Source organism: Struthio camelus, chromosome 3 (genome assembly GCF_040807025.1).
Source record: "Struthio camelus isolate bStrCam1 chromosome 3, bStrCam1.hap1, whole genome shotgun sequence".
NCBI lineage: Eukaryota > Metazoa > Chordata > Aves > Struthioniformes > Struthionidae > Struthio > Struthio camelus.
The window spans coordinates 48,947,652-48,967,963 of NC_090944.1; the positions used below are offsets into that span (position 1 = coordinate 48,947,652).

At 44.2% G+C, this 20,312-nt stretch overlaps 1 protein-coding gene across 1 annotated transcript in view; it reads left to right on the plus strand.

The window, feature by feature from the left end:
* The first annotated feature begins 17,104 nt into the window (after window positions 1-17,104).
* HTR1E (5-hydroxytryptamine receptor 1E) overlaps window positions 17,105-20,312 on the plus strand; it is a 44,858-nt gene continuing 41,650 nt past the window's right edge. Inside the window, exon 1 of the mRNA XM_068937719.1 lies at window positions 17,105-17,312. The gene's annotated coding sequence lies outside the window, so the exon portion shown is untranslated. The remainder of the gene's footprint in view (window positions 17,313-20,312) is intronic.

The following is a 20,312-nucleotide window of genomic DNA, read 5'->3' on the forward strand; positions in this document are numbered from 1 at the left end:
TCTGTTGGCACAAAACCCCAAAGACAAAACAAAAATCTGACTATTCTGCTGCATGCATCCTTACAAGCACAAGAAATACAGTCCAAAGCTGATTCTGCATTTATGAACTCTCAAGTTTACTATTATATTACACACTTGTCTACACAGACAAGCCAATTAAGATTTTTTCATTCTATTCTTGCCCCCTGTGTGCAAAGATTAAGCACTGCCACTATAAGAGGAAACTTCAGTAGCCACTGGACAATATTCCAGCAGAAGAAAACGCAATCACATGGCATGGCATCACTTCCAGCAGCATCAGTATCTTCTAGAAACAGAAATAGCAACACCTCTATTTACTAAGTGATAAACATATAAATGAAAGTTTAGGATTTCCTCTCTAATTGGCTAGAAATTGCAAGTTATTTTTCTCAGTCCAGATATAGCTAGAGTACACTGCAAATGCAAACCAGCTTTCTCTTATCTGCCTTGATTGTCAAATACACACCAATCCTTCTTATCCACATCCATGCTGTAATTATTAATGGCCAGAAGTAGGAGCTGGCAGAGGACTGAGATATATCATGGATACCCCTAAGCCTACTGAGAAGCCTGTCTAGGCATTAACTGATAGATCATGGTGGTACAACTTAAACAACCATTAACAGCTTCAAGTATGAGGGTTTTTTGCCCGACAGTGCTCCCAGCCTCGTCAGACCAGGATGCTGCTCAGCTGCTATGATCTTGTGGTGGCAACTGAGCTACCACCAGGTAGCTGAGGATGGCAACCAACCATGCACATCCCCTACATGCACCGTAAGAGCATGGCATTAAGATGCATGGTTGGTTCTGCATAATAGCATAATGAAATTGTGGCTGTGCTGGACCTCTAGCTTCCTTCCTACAGCTGCATGAAATGTTAGCTTTGATACCAGCACTTGTTGCCTTGCAAGCAATCCACTGAGTGAATTAGATCAAAATAGTGTTGGAATTAGCGTATTCATGCTACAGTAGGCAAAATCCTTTAACTTGTCATACTCCTTGCAGGTATTAACCATGAAGGTCACCTTCTGGCCAAGTTCCTGATCACAAGAAGCTCATCTTGAGCTTGGCAGAGCAGAGCTCAGTTGGCAGCACAGAGCTTAAAGGGCTGCACTGGCATCTGGTAGCAATTTGTAAGTAAAATGAAGGGTAACATGCCAAAAAGCACATTACTAAGTGGATCTGCCTTCTGGTCAGAAGAGGGTGATAGAGGAAGAGACAGTGATGAAGATACAGAAATAAGGAATCTTGTTCAAGTCCTGTAAAAATGATGGCTATAGAGAAAGGAAACAGTAGTTGAGCCAGCAAGTAGAAGCAGCAAGCACCCAGAAGCTGAACAGAGAGCTGAAAACAAGTATGGGAAATTCAGTTTGAATGTCATAGTGGCATGAACAAAGTACAAACTTTGCATGGGAGACAAATGTTTCCCACCCCCCCTGATTGTACCTTATCTACTTTGAGGAGTGAAATCTAGCAGCATATTAATATGAAATATATCTGCTTTGCTTATGACTGTGATTGCTGGATGATCAGAAAACCAACAGTACCCTTGTAACATCATGTTGAGGCAAAGTCTCTCTGCTTAAATATGAAGTAATAAATAAATGAATAGCTAGTTAGATAGCTAAATATTTATTGACCACTAGATACATTCTAACAAATCTTTTTTTTTTTTTCTGATTAACATGTAGGCATTTGTAAAATACCTAGTATATTTGTATATTTGTAAAGTATACCAGTTGGTATAGCTTTTAAAGCAGACTCTCCTTTTAGACAGCTAACTGAATGCTACTAAGGATGTTTAAACCTCTAGTTGCTTGTCTATATAGGTACCCCAGTTGACACAGAAAGATTTGCAGCATTAACTGCCATGTGTAAATGAGTTGCCTGTGAGTGAATTTTGGAGGTCAATTTAAAAAAAGGGCCGACTCCCAGAGGCTCCCCCGTCGTCTGCCCCTTTGGCTCTGCAACACCGCATGCTAGCCCCGTGGGCATGGGGATGAAGTGGGAGACAACTGCTGGCACCTCCAGACTGTCCCTCATCATCAGTGTTTGGAAAAGGCTCCTCCCATGTTGAATCCCTCCAGTGGCCCTACTGTGTTGGTGGAGGGACAATTTCCACTCCCAGCTACATGGGGTGAAGGTAGCTGCTAACAGTGAGCAAGACTGCCCTGGGGCTCTGCTGCTGGGTCTCTCTAATTTACTTGCCTCATGATACATCCTTATGAGGTAACCATTTTAAGATCTTCTCCCAGGGTGTGGAGTCAGCTTCTGTAAATGTGTTTCTAATGATTTGTACCGTCCTCCTTCTTTTCTGCTTTCTGAGGATTGACTTGTTTCTACAGAGAGACCAAGGTGCTTCCAGAAAGGCATTAGTTTCTTTAGGAACTTAAACCACTGCTCATTATTTCCTCAGAACTGTTTTACCTGTTGTTCATGAAGGCAATTCTAACTAGAAAAGAAACTCTTTTCGTTGTTAAAAAGATCCCCTCTGTGTTGCCATGGATATGACGACCTGTTTCTACACTCCTTTTTTTCCTCCTTCAGTATATAATCTATGTTATGATCCTTACATTTATGGTCTATATTAAATATGATTTCCAAATGAATTATTGTTCTGCTTGTATTTTGTGATCACAAAACTGTCCTACAGCACAATAACTCCATCCCATTCATTTCTGAGCAATCATTTCAACAGCATCACTGCTGAAATAGCAAGGAGAAAATAAAATCTGATTTAGCTGACTGGGGTTTTTTGTTTGTTTCTTATTTCTTTTAGGAATGTTTTGTACTACAAGTGCAAAGCTGTAGCTGAAATGGGTGTGGTGAAAATAATTAAATCTAAACCACGTTCCCACATCCAAACTCAAAAGATCCAGCACAATTGGTAGCGCTAGAGAAAAGTATCCACTTTAATTCTACAACTTATTTATTCACTACTGTGCTTCTTCACATGACGTGCGTGAAAGAAACATATTTTGGGAATAATGAAAAACATTCAGATAATCAAATGAACCCCTAACTACAGGAATTAATTGTATATGAGAATTGATATAAGAATTCATTGTATCTTCCCATCTTTTACTAACTGTGATGGGCATGTACCTCCACACCTTCACAGACATGTGAAAATATCATCCTAAGGACGCCTTTCTCCTTCTGCTATTTGTTCTTGAGAGTCACCTCTTTCTAACTATAGCTCCTTTCATGATCTGCAAAATAAAGCGTATGTGGGTTGATCTGAAGGCCAAGTGTTTTTGCATTATTGTTAGAATGGCCCAAGAGAGTCAAAAAGTGACATTAACTTTCTTCTCTGTTCTGCGACAGTACTCCTTAAAATGTTTTGCTTTACTCATACCAAAGGATTCATTACATTTTAAGACGCACCATAATAACAAGTAACATAGAAAGCACTTTTAAGAAGCTATTTGCTTCCCATTTTTCTCAAAAGGTCAGTTAGGCTTAACTTCCTAGGCTGTTTCTAACCGGTGGAACAGGCAGAGAAGTTAAACGTATTATTGTAAACTGCAGGTACCTAGATCAGCCAAAAGGAAGATGAGGAAAGACATATCTTATTTCAGAAATAATTTACATTTTCATAGCCTGGCCACTGCCGTCCTTCCCCATTATAATTTGATACCATGAGACATCCGACCGAGAAAACGTCACGTCTCCCAGGTGCCGGAGACAACATCCAGAGCATCCCAATTTCCTTTGGGAAAGGGAGGGCAGGGCCTGGGAGGTCATTCAGCTCCGCTCCAGTGCTCCCGCTGTCTGCAATGGGGAGAGATGGGTGCATCTCGGAGGCAGTTCAGAGCCGAAGGAAGCCCTTTCCCTCCCCTTTGCCAGCGCATGGAGCCAAGGTGTACTCAGCAATCCACGTACCGAGGCAAACGGCAGCAAACGGGCAAGTGGCGGGATGTGTCCCTCATCTGCTGACATTCCCACCAGAAAGAGCCATCCCCAGGGCTTTTAGAGGGCTTTGCATATAGGTATCATCAAAAATAAAATACACAAATAACAGTGAGAACAGAGGGACTGAACCTGCTCAGATCCAAGCTAACAAATACTGAAAAAGAAGTGGATGAGATAAAATGAGATAAAGACTGGGAATTTGGAATAGCCATCACACAAAACTAAGATAACTGTAAGTGCCATTTCTATAAACAAAATCTGAACAACGTGCAGAGAGTTTTTTTTTTTTGTTAAAAATGCTGCTGAAACTTAAAAGGAATTAACTGGTTACTGTGCTTTGTGCAGCGCTATTTGCATCATCATTAAATCTCCCCTGAAACCTTACAGTTGAAAACTGGATCCAGCCAAGCCCCATTATGAGCCCAGACTCGTGTAAAAAATTGCCTGCTTTACTCATCCTATGATGCTTAAAATGTTCAGACCTGGGTGCCTCAATCAGGCATCCCTCTATTTGCATTCCTAAATTAGAATATGTTTGTTATTCATGGCTTGCTTACCTGCAACAGACAGATTGGGTTGTTCATATGACCTATCCCATCCTGTCTCAGGGGAATTCAGTGTAATTAAATATTCCTCATTTCCTAGCATGCTGAACCTTCTATAATGTAATCTATTCCAGAGGTTTTGGCACTGCTTCTCAGCCATCTCAGCTGGCATCTAAATATGAGAAAGGTAGTAGCGGGCAATGAGTTTTAAAAAATCCTCTTAAATATTTATCCACATTTGATCAATTGCTCTTCGTGTTTTTTGTTAAAACTAAATATCGGGGTCACTGTGCAGGGTTAGCAGAGGGTCAAGTTTGCTCAGGAATTACCTCACTCTGCAAGCAAAGAGGCAAGTAAAGGAAAACATGAAGCACTAAAAGTATTTAAAATATTTCAGAGCTGAAGGAAGTTTATTTCTCTTGTGAATTGTGCCCTGGCATAGGGAGTCCACACTGCACATTTGGTGCATATGGCAAAATTTGATATGCTTAGGCTCCCATTTGAAAGTAAAGACTTTTTTTTTTAGTGCACTGAAGAATTAGGAAGCTCTGAAATATAATTACATGCTTTGCTGAATGGGGGCCTACTCTAACTCCCTCAGTTTCTGGAAGTCTCCACTCTCCTGTTGATCCCAGAGAGCACAGCTGAACTATAGTGGTCACCAGGATATATTTCTTGTATGTCAGCTCCTACATCACACACTGCTAAACCAGCCTGTCCATCTAGCGGGAATGTGCCTTGGGCGCCTTGAAGAAACGAAGCAAGGAAGGTTTTGCAGCAATGTACAGTCCTACAATACCAGTTCTGGGATCTGCAAAAGTCCCACCTTCACCCTTTGTGCTCAGCTAGAATAAAATCCTTCCTGAACTTTATTTTAATACTTTCTCCCCGACCCACAACGTCCGACAGTGGGAGACTTAAGGTGGTTGCAATGGCATTACATACTAGCAAGCTGTCATCACTCATGGGTTCATGGTCCCCTCTTCCTTACCTGATCATGTCTGCATGAGTCCTGTTTTCCAGGAGGAATCCTTCTGTGCTTACTTCTGATTACTTGCCCCTTCTGATTACCAGTGTTTTCCCCAGAGAAAGACTCCTCATCTTGCCCTCTCCCTTACTGAACTGAGATGTCAACATCTTTGCTGCAACTAGTCTGTGGCCAAGGCTTTTTGCTCTTTTACCCCATCACAGGCTTTCGTGCTGATATTTTTTCCATTGCAGTTTACCATATTAATCACTGACAGCAGTGAGCTACCTCTATTTCTACACAGCACTTCCAAAATGTTCTACTACCCTCATTTTAAGTATTGACACCCCAATGAGAGAGGTGCACTCTGAATTTATCCACTTCCATTCAAATCACTGTCTCCTGACACTGTCCTTGTGGTATAGAAGGATAAGCTCGTGGGACCATTTTATCTCATTTGTGATTGTACCTAGGATAGAGTTAGGAGCTTCTGATGGCATGTAAAGGTGAGAGACTGACAGGCAATTTGTGTGGTCCATAGATGCTGGACCTTGGCTACCTAGGACATGCAGTCAGTGGGTCTGTGATGCTTGCCACGAATGCGTAAAACAGTATTTCCCGTGTGCTGCTCAGCCAGCTTATTCTCAGGCCAGGGCCAAGTCAGCACCCTGGTGGCTTCCCTGCAGCCTTAAGAGCACGGCGGGATGGTGGTGTCCCCAGTGAGGAACCAGTTGTCCTGCCAAACCAGGACAGGACAGCTTTGTGTGGGAAGGAGAGAAGAAAATCACCCACCTGGGGAAAAATATTGTTGCTCTAAAAAAGGACCAATATGTGCCCTTCATTTCTAAGAGCTGCCAGCAGCAACACACACATTAGAGTAGCTTTGGCCTCTGACAAAAACCAAACACACAGGACAGTCCTCTCTCCTGGTCAAGACAGCTGAGCTACTGGATGCCACATATAGGCACTGCCAGGGGAAGAGATTTATATGATGTCCTTCCTACATCCAGCTGCACACCAGTGAAACAGAAGGTATGGTCCTATAAATATTGTGTAATTGAATCTTATTGTATATACTGTATCCTGCCAGTGGCATTGCCTTTTCATTTGGCCACATATCTTTCAGGACTCGCTGCCACGATTCTACATTAATGCCTCCGCCTGCTGCTGGAAAGCACACTCACATCAGCAGCTGCTTCCAGTAATAACACTATTAAAAATAATGAAATGACAGGTTGTACTACAGTGCATCTAGACCATTACGGAAATGAGCTTCAAGACCATACCAGCCTGATTCAGTTCTCCATTCAGCCTTCAGAGGGTTAAGATGCAGATAAAGACATTTCTGTTTTTAAATAGCACCTCAGTTCATGCCTGCGGCTCACTTTCGTTTGAACAGAGCTTTTCCAGAAGGATATACAGGGCAGCCTCCTAGGGAAAGTGGCACCGAAAAAATCTATCTTGTGTTACTGATAGCCCTTCTGTTAGTTGACAGAACCTTTGTTATTTTTACTCACCATAAACGTAAGAATTAAAATGAAAAGAAAGGAACTTGGAGGCTCTAGAAGGGACTGACCAGCGCAGGATTGCAGAATATTGGGATAAACAGGTCTAATAATATAGGAAAGGAAAAAGTAGCAGGCACTGTACAGTAAGTTTCAAATAGTGCCAGCTACGCTGACAGAGAGACTGATAATGTTCTCTCATCACTAATTTCCACTAGAGATAGAGGAAGGTCTTGGGGGAAACGAAAGAAATGATGCAGATGACACAGGAAATGTGGAGAGTCGGATAGCATATGCTAGTAGTTGGAATTTCTTGTGCAACAAATGTGCTTGAATTCTCTCAATACAGTTTAGCCTGACTGCACAGACAAGTTTATTTCCACTTATAATATTCCTCTCACTGGGAATTCTCCACCTGCTTCTCTAAATAATCACAGACCAAATGAGATGAGCCTAAGGGAATATATGCTAGATGAAGAAAATAATATTTGGTAATGATCAGGTGTGCAATATCTTTAGAATTCCATGCAGAAATGTCCTACCTGTTTTTACTGATTTGAGCCTTCACTGGTGTTACAAAGGAAACAACCTGCTTCTCCCTCTGTGAGCCCACAGCATCTGTTGCCACATGGATGCCTGGGTCTCCTGTACATGTCATACTGAACACCCTCAGTCACTCACAAAGCTGGACAATGATTTAGTAAGAGCATATAAAAGTGTCTGGCATATTAATGGCAAATATAACGGCATACAAAATTCTTATGAACTATCTGAGATTCCACAAGGAACCCTCTTCAGATGCTTTTGTAGCGCCGGGCATGGCCCCTTCCCAAGAAGGCATACCATCACCCATTCACTTCATCTTTCTGAGGGTATAAGGGCAACATTAGAGTTAGCTTCACCCTGTGCAGATACACTCCATTTTCCCAAGGCAAAGCAGTGAGCAAAACAAAGTGATCAAATAAGGGCCATGAGAAGGAAACAAAGCTGTCAGCTTGTCAACGATTCAACTGAGCAACCGTCGTCAACAGTTGGGATGCACCTGGTAGCTCATGCAGATAATCGAGTAACCATCAACAGCAAGTACTATGTAAAACAAATGGGTCACGTACACTTGAAAAACAAATGATCCATAAAAAAACACCATTCCTAACTGTGGCATATCTGAGCTGCGCTCTGTCACATCAGAAAGTTGAAGCTTAGAGAGTGTCAACACCTCTGGCTGGGGCAGTGCAATCAGGAGGGACAACAGACTTGCAGCACATCAGCATCTTCTTGCCAGCAGCAATGAGATTACTTATCTTACTCACTGTATAACCACAGCTGTAAGTATTTCAAGCATGTAATTATTTAATTGCTTGCAGTCATTGTCCTAAAACATGTTCTCAAAAAGTCTGGCCCACAAACTTTTCAGCATTCTGAGATCCTAACACATCTTCAATTGTTAGTGATGAAACCCTGCTAGTTAGTGAACTTCTTATTGGGTATTTGCATCTTTATTATAATCTAAGTAATGAAAAATGCTTCTAGGAAAGGATTGGAATAGAATGGGGACGTGGAGCTGGAGAAGCCCTCTACATGCCTTCCTCCAGGGGTGTGATGCAAAGCCCACTACACCAGAGAAGTTTTTTTACTGATTTCAGTGGGCTTTGGGTACAGCTAAAAATCATGCTATAAAAGTGCCTAAAAATATTTAAAATGAATTGAGGAGAGATGACTGAACAGAATTTAACACAGAAACAAAATTCTAGCCATTGGGTATCATCTTCATTTCATCTCCTTTTAAAGCTGTATTGAGATGTATCACTATTAAGGTATGTTATCCCCACCTCGATTTTACACCCAGTTCAGCATCACCACTTAACTACTTGACATTGGCAATGGAAGTGTTTTCAAAATGACATGTACCTATCACAGTTAGGCTAAAAAACTTACAACATACCCAAATAACATCTGGATTATATTTAATCCACAACAGCAGAGTGTATTTCCTCATAAACTTTACAGGCATCACAGGCACACCCTGTGTAGGTGGGATAGATATAACTAAAGAACTGTTGCAAGATATAGCCAAAATCAGTCAAAGTTTCAGGGCAGTTCTTTGGAAAAACAGCTACATAATGATTTCATTCTGGAGGATTTTATAAAATATAGCTATTGCCTGCAAACAACTTTACACATGCATTGTTTTATGTATGGAGATAATCTCAATAAACTCAGTGGGTTTTTTTACCACTTCAACCACATTTTTTACTTTTTCATGTAATTTCTGTATGTTCATATTTCAAATCATAATAGAATACAATTATTTTTCCAATGTCTCCACAATTTTTAAATTATGCTTATAAAATATAGACTTTCAAGGCTTTAATATTCCTTTTTCAGCTAATCTAAAATGCTTTTATCTGATTTGTAACAATATGAAATTAATTTAGAAGAATTTCTTAGAGGTTTATCACAATATCAGTAACTTATAGAAAAATATAAGCAGAAATAAATCATTCTGTCACTGTACTGTATGGACCAAATTCTGTACTTTAATACACATCTATTTTGGAAGAGAAATTCTAAGTATGCAGAGATACACTGACTGATATATTAGACTCTCTCAGTACATACGTAGTCGTTTAATAAATCTGATATGAATCTGAATGAATTTTAACAAGCCTGCAGTTTAAGAGGAATCCATTTTCCGGTAACTGATAGTCATCCTAAGGAAAGGATTTCGTAAGAGAGATCCTGTTCAATTTACCTTATTGCCATAAAAAATGTGGGCTAAATTTATGCTTGTTTTTTCTTTCATTGGTTATTTTTAGCAAAACTTAAAATAAAGTTTTGAAATACTGGAATTAAAGCAATGTAAGGAATTAATTTTATGCGCCAGCTAAATTAAAAGTGTCTACTCCTCTGTCAGGAGTACTCTGTGTTGCTTCTTCCATGACACGATAATCAACACTAGGGTTTTTTATAAAGTGCAGAAGTGGTCCATGAAAACTCCTGCTGCAATCGTAACATGTACAGTGTTGAAATTCCAAACTATAAGTGCACTTTTTGTGGAGTTTGGAAGTCTCTTAACTCTATCTACGTTTCATTTACACCTTTTTCAAAACACATATGCTTGGAAAATATGTATAATGGTCCTTCACCTGTAGAAAGTCTCCCCCTCCAATGGATGGCCATGCCACAAGGGGCAGAAGCAGCCCGCGCTCTCCAGTGCCCTGGAAGGTTGAGTGAAAGGAGCTCCCTGTTTCCGTATAAAACCCCTTGCCCTCGGACAGCCACAGGGAGCATGCACGGTTTGTCACTGTCCTGGCTGCAGTATACTCAGAACACCATTTCCTCAAGGTTTAGTAAGTATTGCAGATCTGCTCTATCCCACATCTTGAGCTCTGAAATAACATCTTTGTATATATAAAAAAATCTTATTAATCTTACTATTTAAAATATCCTACGATGTGCCATCTACATGCAGCTTTGCAAGGCACGTAAAATTGTGCAGCAGCCTGTCTGACTTTGAACGTGCTTAGTCAACACAGGGCAAGGTCACGCGACACCTTGGGCTGGCAGGACAGGCCCGGAGAAATCACATCCCAGTAGGTGTCAATTAGAGGAGCTGAAGCTCACCTACTTTTGAGTACCATACCACCGTGCTGGCTGCAACCAGGTGAAAAGTTTCCGACAGATGCTAGCCTGGGTGGAGCACCGGCTGGGATATATCCTATTAAGATTTTGCTAATGCATTAGGCAAAGCAGACTTCACACAAGTCGTGAGCAGTAAATGAACTGCACAAGAACGAGCTGACAAGGTTGGGAGGATGCTGCAAGATAAATAATCCTGCAAAGTAGCAGAGAGAGGATGAGGGAGTGAGGGTGACACACACTGAGCATTTCCCAGTGCTGCTGATAGAGCTGGAATGAAAACATCCAGAGCAGGATACACATGTATGTTAAAGCAAAATTGTTTTGACAACGGCACAAATAAACAAGTCACAAATAGGCTTTGCCTTGGCTTAGCAGAGCCAGAAGGCACTGCGCCTGTATCATGCCAACGTTTTGTCTGGAAGATAAGTGTGTTACGGCTCTGCCCTCGGGACAATACCCCTGGACAGGCCTTTGCCATGAACTGACACGGGGGTTGCTCTGTGTGAGGCATGACAGCGCTGATCGCTCCGGGCAGCACATCCACAGCTCCGAGGCATCTGAGATTGCCGCACTGAACAAGGAAGGACCACAAAGTAACTACACAGTGATGACCAAATCCGTTATCCTTGCTGAGGAATAAGATCCTGCCAAGTTTTGCAATTCAGCAGCTTTTATTAGGACAGCATTTTAAAAAATGGCACCTAGGCTTTTGCCTGCAGAACTACCGTCTATTTATGTTTCAGGGTCCTAGAATGACGTCTGGTCAGGGACCACCCATAGAAAATATACGACTGAGAGTATTTTTGAGAACTTCAGACACAGAAATATACTGGTACTTCTAGTACCATTTATCAAGCCTTAACTGCAGAGTTTAATCCAAACAAAATGAGGATGCTGTTTTGTTAATTCACTTATGAGGAGTAATTGCAGGGCAGTAGATTACTGGGCACTGACAGCACAATAGATCACTTTTTCAGAGAAGATAAAAAAAGATTTTCTCCTTAGGAAGGAAACTAGTCTGTATCCCTAGCTGAAGCAAGGATGCAGCGTTGAGAGAATAGCTATACTGAGTCCAAGGAGCAGCGCACCTCATACAACATCTCATTATTTGCCTGTAGCCAGCACAAGGTGTTTCAGAGAGCTGCAAGAGCTCTTAAAGTGAGAGTTTGAATCACTCTTTTTCTGCTGAAGAAGAGCCTGTTTCAGTGCAGGTGACAGCGAATTTGGAGTCATCTTTTTTTGAGCATCCAGCCTTTGTGTAGAGACAGCTGTGTGCAGTGTGTAGAGAAATGGTAACTCTGAAACTTGCTTGAGAAATATTTCTTTGCCTATTTAAACATCACCCTGCTGCACTGGGATTAACCTGATGGCTCATCATTGCTTTCATTTGCTAGAAAATTGCGAAGCAGCTCAGATTTACCCCTGGATAGGCTTTTATAGGATATCCATAAAAGTCCCACGTGGTTCTCAATCTCTATCAGGTCACGACTACCAAAATTACTTAAAAAGAAGTATCATTCATTTCACTTCACTGTAGGCATCTAAAAGTTAATCGTCTCAATCTAAGCAAGTGATCTTGGGCTCCCTTCATACTCAGTGGAGGCACCTCCAAAATGGGACTCCTCTCATTTTCACATAGGTGTCTAAGACGGATGAGATGAGCTGCCTTCTGGAGGTGTCTACTTCTTTCCATTTACTGTATAGAGAGCCCTAGGTGACTAGCTTACTCTCAGATGATTAACTTAAGATGTCAAAAGCTAGCAGCTGTTGAATCCCTCATGCAGTGCATTAGCATTTGAGCAGACGAGTCCTGCGGACAGAATGAGGAAGGTTACAGAGCCCATTGCATCCAGCCACCACAGTGCTTTCTCTAGCTCCACAGAGACATACCAGAGGACATATTCAATCCCTTTGCAGGAAAGAAGCCTGAACGTGAAGAGAGCATCAGGAAAGGAGAATATTACAGCTATTGAAAAAGACAAGAAGAAATATATGCAGATAACAGCCAGCCAACAATTTCCCGCTGGATTTTTCCAGTCCGGAGCAGCATGGCTCACTATGACAACTTACATCTGAGTGCTCCAGCACCTAAGAAAAGGAGACTGTAATAAACTCAAGAAAATACGGTCTCACACTGCCTTTGCTCTGGCATCTGCAGTTCTGCCATGGTGGAAGCGTGACTGACTGAGTGAAATGCACGCAGGGCTGAGTGTATACCTGTATGCAAGGAAAATCTCATCTGAAAGGCCTTTTCATAGCAAGATACATGTGACAGTACCCTAAAGGAGGAGACTCAGCATGCTTTCCATCATGCATCCTCCAGGTCTGAGGAGCATTGCTAGGGCAATAAGAGATGGTCCAGTTATGGTGGCACCTCCCTATCCTGTAAGCTGAGTACTTGTCCCCATTACACCTTTGGGGAATGGAGAGTCTTTTTATCTTCACTTGGCGTTAGGCAGCTGAGGGTTTAAGGGACTAAGACAAGGCCACACATGAACCATGCAGCAAAGCAGAACCCACCTCTCTCAAGCACCAGCCTGGTGCCATGATTACTGACTAATCCTGTCTCTGTAGCCTGTCACAAGAATGGTTTTTGGCAGTCATTTCCAGCTCCTTTCACAGTCACACGAAATTAATTTAATTATTAAAAAAAAAAAGAATAATGAGATTTAATTGACTTAATATGAAGCTTTCTGGGCTGTCACTCCACCCAGCTTCTGATCAACTTGTAGTCATTCAGCTGTGAGTGACTGATGTTTGTGCCTTTCATTAAGAGCCCATTGTCTCAGTTTAAATCCTTCCTTTCATACTTACACTTGCATAAAAAGAATTTGCTTTTATTTTTCAAATCCACATTTTTATTGTCAGGCTCCCTAACTGGAGCGCTCTCTGTGAGGATGTAATTGATACAATCACCTCCTGCTCATGGAAGTTTGTTCTACCTGTAGCCTCAGTATGTTTGGGGAGGAAGGGTGGGATGCAGAGTCATTGCCTGGGACAGATGCCACAACAGAGCTGTATAGCAAGATGCTTTATTCAGTTGGGCACACGTCTGAATAAATACTACATCTGAAACAAAGTCCTTGTTTGTATTACCATCATGCCAATGGCCCCGCTGAAGATTACAGCCGATTGATGGCTGACACTTTATGAACAGATAGCAACCTTCCTATCTCCTCTAACCTCCAAATATAAGTAGGTGGTGTAAAAAAACTCTAGAAAAAGTCCTGGATAGAAATTATTTTCAGCACTAACAATAACAAAAAATGTTTGAGAGTCTCATTCCTTTGTTGTTCAGAGTTTGAGGATGATATTAAGGACTTCACTCCAGAGACCTAGAGACTTTAGCTGACCATATGCTGGGTTAGTTAGCCTATTAATGTAGGCTATTGTTAATTCACAGGCAATTACTACGGAAATGATTCCAAGACATCAAATTTTAATGGGTCACAAAGGTATGTCTCCCAAACTATGAATGCTAGCATAGAAGCTGCAGGGATCCACCTGCCCTTGCTGGGCACATCTCCTGACAAGGTGTAGGGGGAGCACCACAACAAACTAGCCCACTGTTCAGTAATCTGTCTCAGGAGGAACAAACCAAAGAGCACGTGGGTGCATTTCATTTCCTCTTGTTGGTAGAAATGGCATGTAAAATGTACAGGAATCACTCCTCCATCCCCACTGGTTACCTACTGCAGACCTGGAGTATTTTGTCCTGGTGCATGGTTTTCAATTGGACGTTCTTTTTGTGACCAGTCAGTTACTTTCAGCCCTATTTCTACGCTATGCTTCCCAAGACTCACAAAGCTGTAGCTGTAACTGGGTTTAGAAGGGTTTAGAAGAAGAGCTGGAGTTACCCCGTCCCAGACTTCAGAGGTGGATACAACCTATCTGAGAAGTAAAAGCTCTCAAGTCGGTAAAGACCATTCTGTGGCATATGAAGACTCAAGAAACAGTGTAGCAGCAGCTTTGATTTCAGATCACAGGAAGGCATGTAGAGAGCCAGTGTCTTACCTTCCCAGCTGGCTGCTGAGGCCTGGGACTGGCTGCACAATGGAGAGATGGCCATGCCATCCAGCACTGACACATCCAGCACTGAGACTAGACAACCCTATAGAGGGAACTGCCAGGGTCCTGAGTGCATCCCTGATCTCAGGGGAGATGCCCGACACCCAGGACTGGGGCCCCCCGGCTACCGCCAGTGCCCTGCTCCCTCGTAGGGTGGTGGGACAGGCCCTGGTGGCAAGGCCCTACCCTGCCTCCATCAGGACCTGCTGCCCACACCGGCCTGGGGAGCCCCCAGCCTGCACAGCACTGTGGCAGGAGCAGGCCCACATCTTGGAGTCCCACATGCATCAAAGCCCCATAGTATTAGCAGGTCAGTATCCCTAGATCTGGGTCCTCCAGGTGAAGCTGATTCTGGTCTAGTGATCTCCGTCTATTTGGATGTTATAGGCTATTCTCCGCACACATGGACAATGTCCTTTGGCTGCAAGGTGCTCTCCTTCTGGCCCCTTTGGGAAGTAGGACAGGTATCCACAACACTCCCTTAATGATACCCACCTGTTAGGATTTCTCATCCCTTACTCATATTTTAGGACCGTGGCAATGCAGTTTTGGCCGCTTGAAGCCAACCAGTTCATATAGCCTACCACATACAGACTCCCCAACTTTTGCCCCTTAAAGGCACATGAGCACCCCAAAACTCATGCTCTTCTATAACACAGCCATTTACTCTTTTAAGTTCTCCCAAAATCTTTTGCTCTCTGCAAGTCTCTCAAAACCATATGGATAGAAGAATAAAGGCTGCTTTAGTGCCTTTACGTTGCCCTATCTCTTCAGCTGTGCGAAACATGCCAGCAAAGAATGTGAAGACGGGAAACTCAAGAAGATGGTAAGTTTGATAAGCACCAGACTCCTGCCTTAAAATGGAATGGGATTGAGCAGTCGTGCCTTGCATGACTGGCTGGCTGAAGCTGCTCACCAGATCCGTGGCTCCTCTGTCATTCAGAATGCAGTTCAACTCAATGTCTTGCTCCCTCAGCAGGCCATGAAGCCTCCAGCTGTGTCTCCTTCACGAGCAGCTTCTCTTTCTCTTATTGCATTTTTTTCGTACTGCAGGAGCTGTTTCTCTTGCTACTCTTCATTTGGGAAACTCTTTCCAGATGAAGTCTTCTCACTATGCAGTGCTTCCATATCTTACTTTGCAATTTATCCTGAGATCTCTTGGTCTTCAGAGCCTCCCTGTGCCCTGTTCCTTCTTACCGTGTTCCTATGGTCCCAGTTCAGGGCTAATAACCCCTTCTGTCTTTGGCCATGATCATACAGGAACACCATTGTCTCTCCCCTCTTATGTCCAGCAGTGAGCTGACCTCACCGCAAGTCCTTCTACATCCTTTTTCTATGATTCGAATATGTTACTTTTTTCCCGGTCACTTGAAGGGATCCACTGTCACTCTCAGTTTAACAGTACTTATGTGCCTTACCAAAACCCACTTACTGAAAAAACTTGTAATCTTACTCCACACACACACTGGTACCATTGGTGGCCGGGCTTACCTATGCCCTCTACGTGGGAGTGTGTGACAGCCTCTGGGTCTAAGGGGTAACTCAGCACTGCTCAGAATATCTCCCGTTCATGCTCTTTCTGGGCTGTTTCATCTTCTACATTTTAACCTTCCAGTTGCCTCATAGACATGTTTCACCAGAACGGATGCAAGAGCTTTCTCTTCTCTCTGTTCCTTCAGGGGCAACATGGACATGGCAGGAGAGACAGGGGCAGAGGGATTTTCAAACCAGCAGCACTCCACACTAAACCATAAGCTTGCAAACCTATGGGAAATAATAAGCAAGTTCTGATCTTGCCCGTTTTGAAATCCCTGGCTGGAGACAACTTCCCTCAGAAAAAGCAGGGGTTCTTTTACCTTCACTCTCTGCACCTTGTTTTTCTTGCATCCCATGCATGCTCTTACTTAGAAAAGCAGAAACCTTTTAGGAGTCTCCTGTGTCATTTTTGTCCACATCTGTTGAAGCGGGGATGTCCCCATCCTGTCTACTGCGGCAGAAAACATAAGGTCAAAGTCATGTTTGACAACGTAGGCATTGCTAGTAGAAATCACATCGTTTCCAGAAGGAGGGGGGGGAGGGAAAAAAAAAAAAAGAGAAAGCTATTTGATTTCGATAGCCGCTGATGATACCTAAACTGTCTCTAGGGCACTTCCATAGGGTATATAGCCCCCTCTGTACAGCGCACAAAGCGCGAGGGAGCGGCTCTCGCACCCCGCAGGGTGGATGCAGCGCTCCGATCACAACACGAGCACGCCAGAGCGCTCCGGCTCCGCCCGCAGAGCGCAGCCTCCAACCCCCAGCGCTGCCCGCCGAGGGCTGCTCCGGACGCGCCTCCTCCCGGGCTCCTTCCCCGCGGGGCTCGCGCCGCCCGGGACCGCCCGACCGGACCGGGCCGGGCCGGGGCGGAGCGCGGCGGGGAGGCGGCGCCGGTACCCACCGCGGAGCGCGGAGCGGGGCCGCCGCGGAGCGCAGCGCGGCGCAGCGGAGCCGCCTCCTCGCGGCTCCCCGCCGGAGCGGCGGTGCGAGGCGGCCGCCGCCGATAAGTCCCGCCGCCGGCCGGGAGCGCGCTACTTGCCGCGGCCGCGCAACCCTACCCCGGGGGCAGTGACCCCCCCCCCCTCCCCCGCGGACGGTGCCGCGGAGTGACAGGTGAGTGCCTGCGCGGCGGGGCGGGAGCGGTGCGCACCGTGCCGGGGCCGCGGCGGGCGCCGCGGGTGGCTCCGCCGAGGGGACGGGCTGCAGGGGAGACCCCCCACCCCCGCCGCCTCCCGAAACCGGCGAGCGGCGAAGCCGCCGTGCGTTTTCCTGCGCCAGCTGCCGTCGGGCGCCGTGCGGGCTGCGGCGGCTCCCGGGGGAGGCACGGAGGGCGGGTGGGCGGCAGGGCGGCTTTCCCCGCGGTGCAAAGCACGTCCGTGGTCCCCGTCAGCACGGGATAAACTCCGAGCTGGACCCTGCCGAGGTGCCCGGGCATCTCCTTTCAGCGACTTGTTATGCTGTGATTTCGCCTCGAAAGGGAACCGTCCTTTCTTTTAATATATCAAAAGGGCAAGTCGCTTTGCACTGTGCTTTTCGATCCTTGGACTGGGGGCTGAGTGAGTGAATGATCACAGGGTGTGGAAACAGAGTTGCTGTCATTCTCCGTATTGTACAAGGCAGGCTGTGCTCCTCGCTTTAGGGCTGGACTGCCAGGAGCATGAAATACAGCTGTGGGACCGTTCACCTACCTGTTAGTCCCCATGGCCCGAAATGCACATCAGGTGGAACAGCACCCTTCCCTGGGTCACAGATTACAGGGGAATCATGGGTGTATGTAGATGATGGTAGGGCAGAGAACGGGGCTAGTTCGTGTTGCTGTCTAACATCAACCTCATGCTCAAAACTCATGACTTTGGTCTGTCCCCCTCCCCCAAATGATGAGCTATTAAAAGCATAGGGCATTTCATCTGCATCTATATGTTTCCTGCTGGGCTGAGAGTCTTTTTGAAACAGTTTGCGGTTTTAAAAGAACAGAGCTTGAACTGCCATGCAGTCATATACTCCTAGGACTTTAAATTAAAAATACCCGCCAAATACTACAAACTCTGATGATGCAAAAATTGCATAGAGTATCTTCTCCCATAGAGAAATTTGTACTTCCTGTAGAGAAATATGACTTTCATCCAGCAAACTGCTTGCTTAATTCTAGTGCGTGTTTAGGTGCTGTTGACTTCGGTGGAATTACTCAGCGACTGAAGACACACGTGTGCTTTTGTGCTTTCCCAGACCAGGACCTAAGTCCTGATCTGAAAAGCATTCATTCAAATGAATCACACTCATTCAAAAGTTCACGGCAGACCAGACTGGGGAAAACACGCACTGAACGGCATCATCAACCCCACTACACAACCAGGAAATCACCAGTGCTGTGGGTTTTTCCTGTGGTTTTTAGGAGGTCTGTAAATATGGAGTGAGGTGGTCCTGACTCTGTCTTGCAATGAAGACCACCTCCTCATAAGAACCACTACCCCTCAATGGTTGCTGCTGGTTTTAGGCTACCTTCCAATTCCAGTTTTCTCCCAAACTTCAGAGCACAGCAGAGTATTTCTTACATGATTTATGCGATTAAAAAGACTAGAATCTCTTATTCGATAAAATGATGACCTGCAATTAATTTGCAAGTACCAAATACATAAATGATTGTCTGGAATCAAAGCACTTTTCAGCAAAAAGGGGGTGTTATATAATTAAGATATCCAAAGACTAATATTTATTTCTTAATAGCCTGATTCTTCTGCAAAGAACTATATGATTCCTTTGAAAATTAGAGAAAATTGTACTTCACTGTTCCGTGTTCTTTCCCTGCTAACAAAGCCCAGTGCATGCTGAAATCAACTGTATTCTCAGTTACCTTTTCTTTCTGTTTAGGAAGCAGATAACCGTGTCTGTATTTGTACTTAAGATCCCCAAGAAAAGTTAGGAAGTGCTTTTGCTTGCACTGTTATTTTAACAGCTTCAGGAACGTTCAGGCAGGCAGAGGCAGTGTTGCTTTAGCAGCTCTAACTTCTAGTCTATTGCTGCTGATGATGTGCCTTGAAGCTGCGCTTTGTTCCCTGGTAAAAACCACCAGCTTCACCAAGTGGCCACGTAAAGACAGTGGATTTTTGCTTTCTATTTCATGTTCACTCTGATCTTGGTCTTCCTGCTGAAACTAGCCATCCAGATGCTGCTTGCTGGCAGTCGCACAAGTGTATAGGAGGGAAGGAAGGGGAACCTGGCAATTACACCTCTTCTTGCTGAAGGGTTTGGATTTAGCACAACCTCCCTGTAAGAGTGATATATTTAGCACCTCAGGATCTCTTCCAGGACATAAACAAGGGGTAGTGTTGTATATTAAAAAGGGGAAAAGAAGATTTCAAAGCAAACAGTGAGAAAAGCCTTAAATCAGTTCAGAGATGCTTTAAAAGCCATTGATCAAACACTGGGAAGACACCATGATAAAGGAAAAGGTCACTGGGCCAAATTCATCTCCACGTAATTTCATTCAAACCGCCAAACTAATCCCCGCCATAACCTGACTGAAAATATTATTCTGGTTCTCTTTAATAAAGTGATTGGTGTATTTAAAAAGTTGGGTCCTATTTTCCACACACTCGAGTATGTAAATATCTCTGCTTATGAGCATCCCTCATAAAGTCAAAGGATTTGACCTGTTAACCATCTGCCCAGGGTTTTAATTCTATGAACAGTTACTGGATCAGACCTTCTGAGCCTTTTAAAAGAGCTAATTTGATGCTCTTGAGAGCCATGGCAATATGAAGTGTGGGGTCTGCGGGAGACACTGTGGCGGGAAGCTCTGCAGGTGCACGGATGGGTAGGGCTAGAGTTTAAATGCAATGTCAATGAATTGGAGACAAGATCTGCAAAAGTAGGTGCAGGAAGGCCAAGTATAAAGTATGACTCTGAGTGGTGAATAACCAACTGCACAAATATAGGATGGGAAACAGCTCAGCTGGTAGCACTTCTGCAGAAAAAAATTGCTGTTGAGAGAAAGGCAGATGCCTCACAGGGCTGCACAAAGAGGCGTGCAGCCTACGAGGCAGGCGAAGGGATGTGGGCCAGCTGTTCGGCGTTGGTAAGGTCTCAGCAGGATCACTCCACCCACTGTTCAGG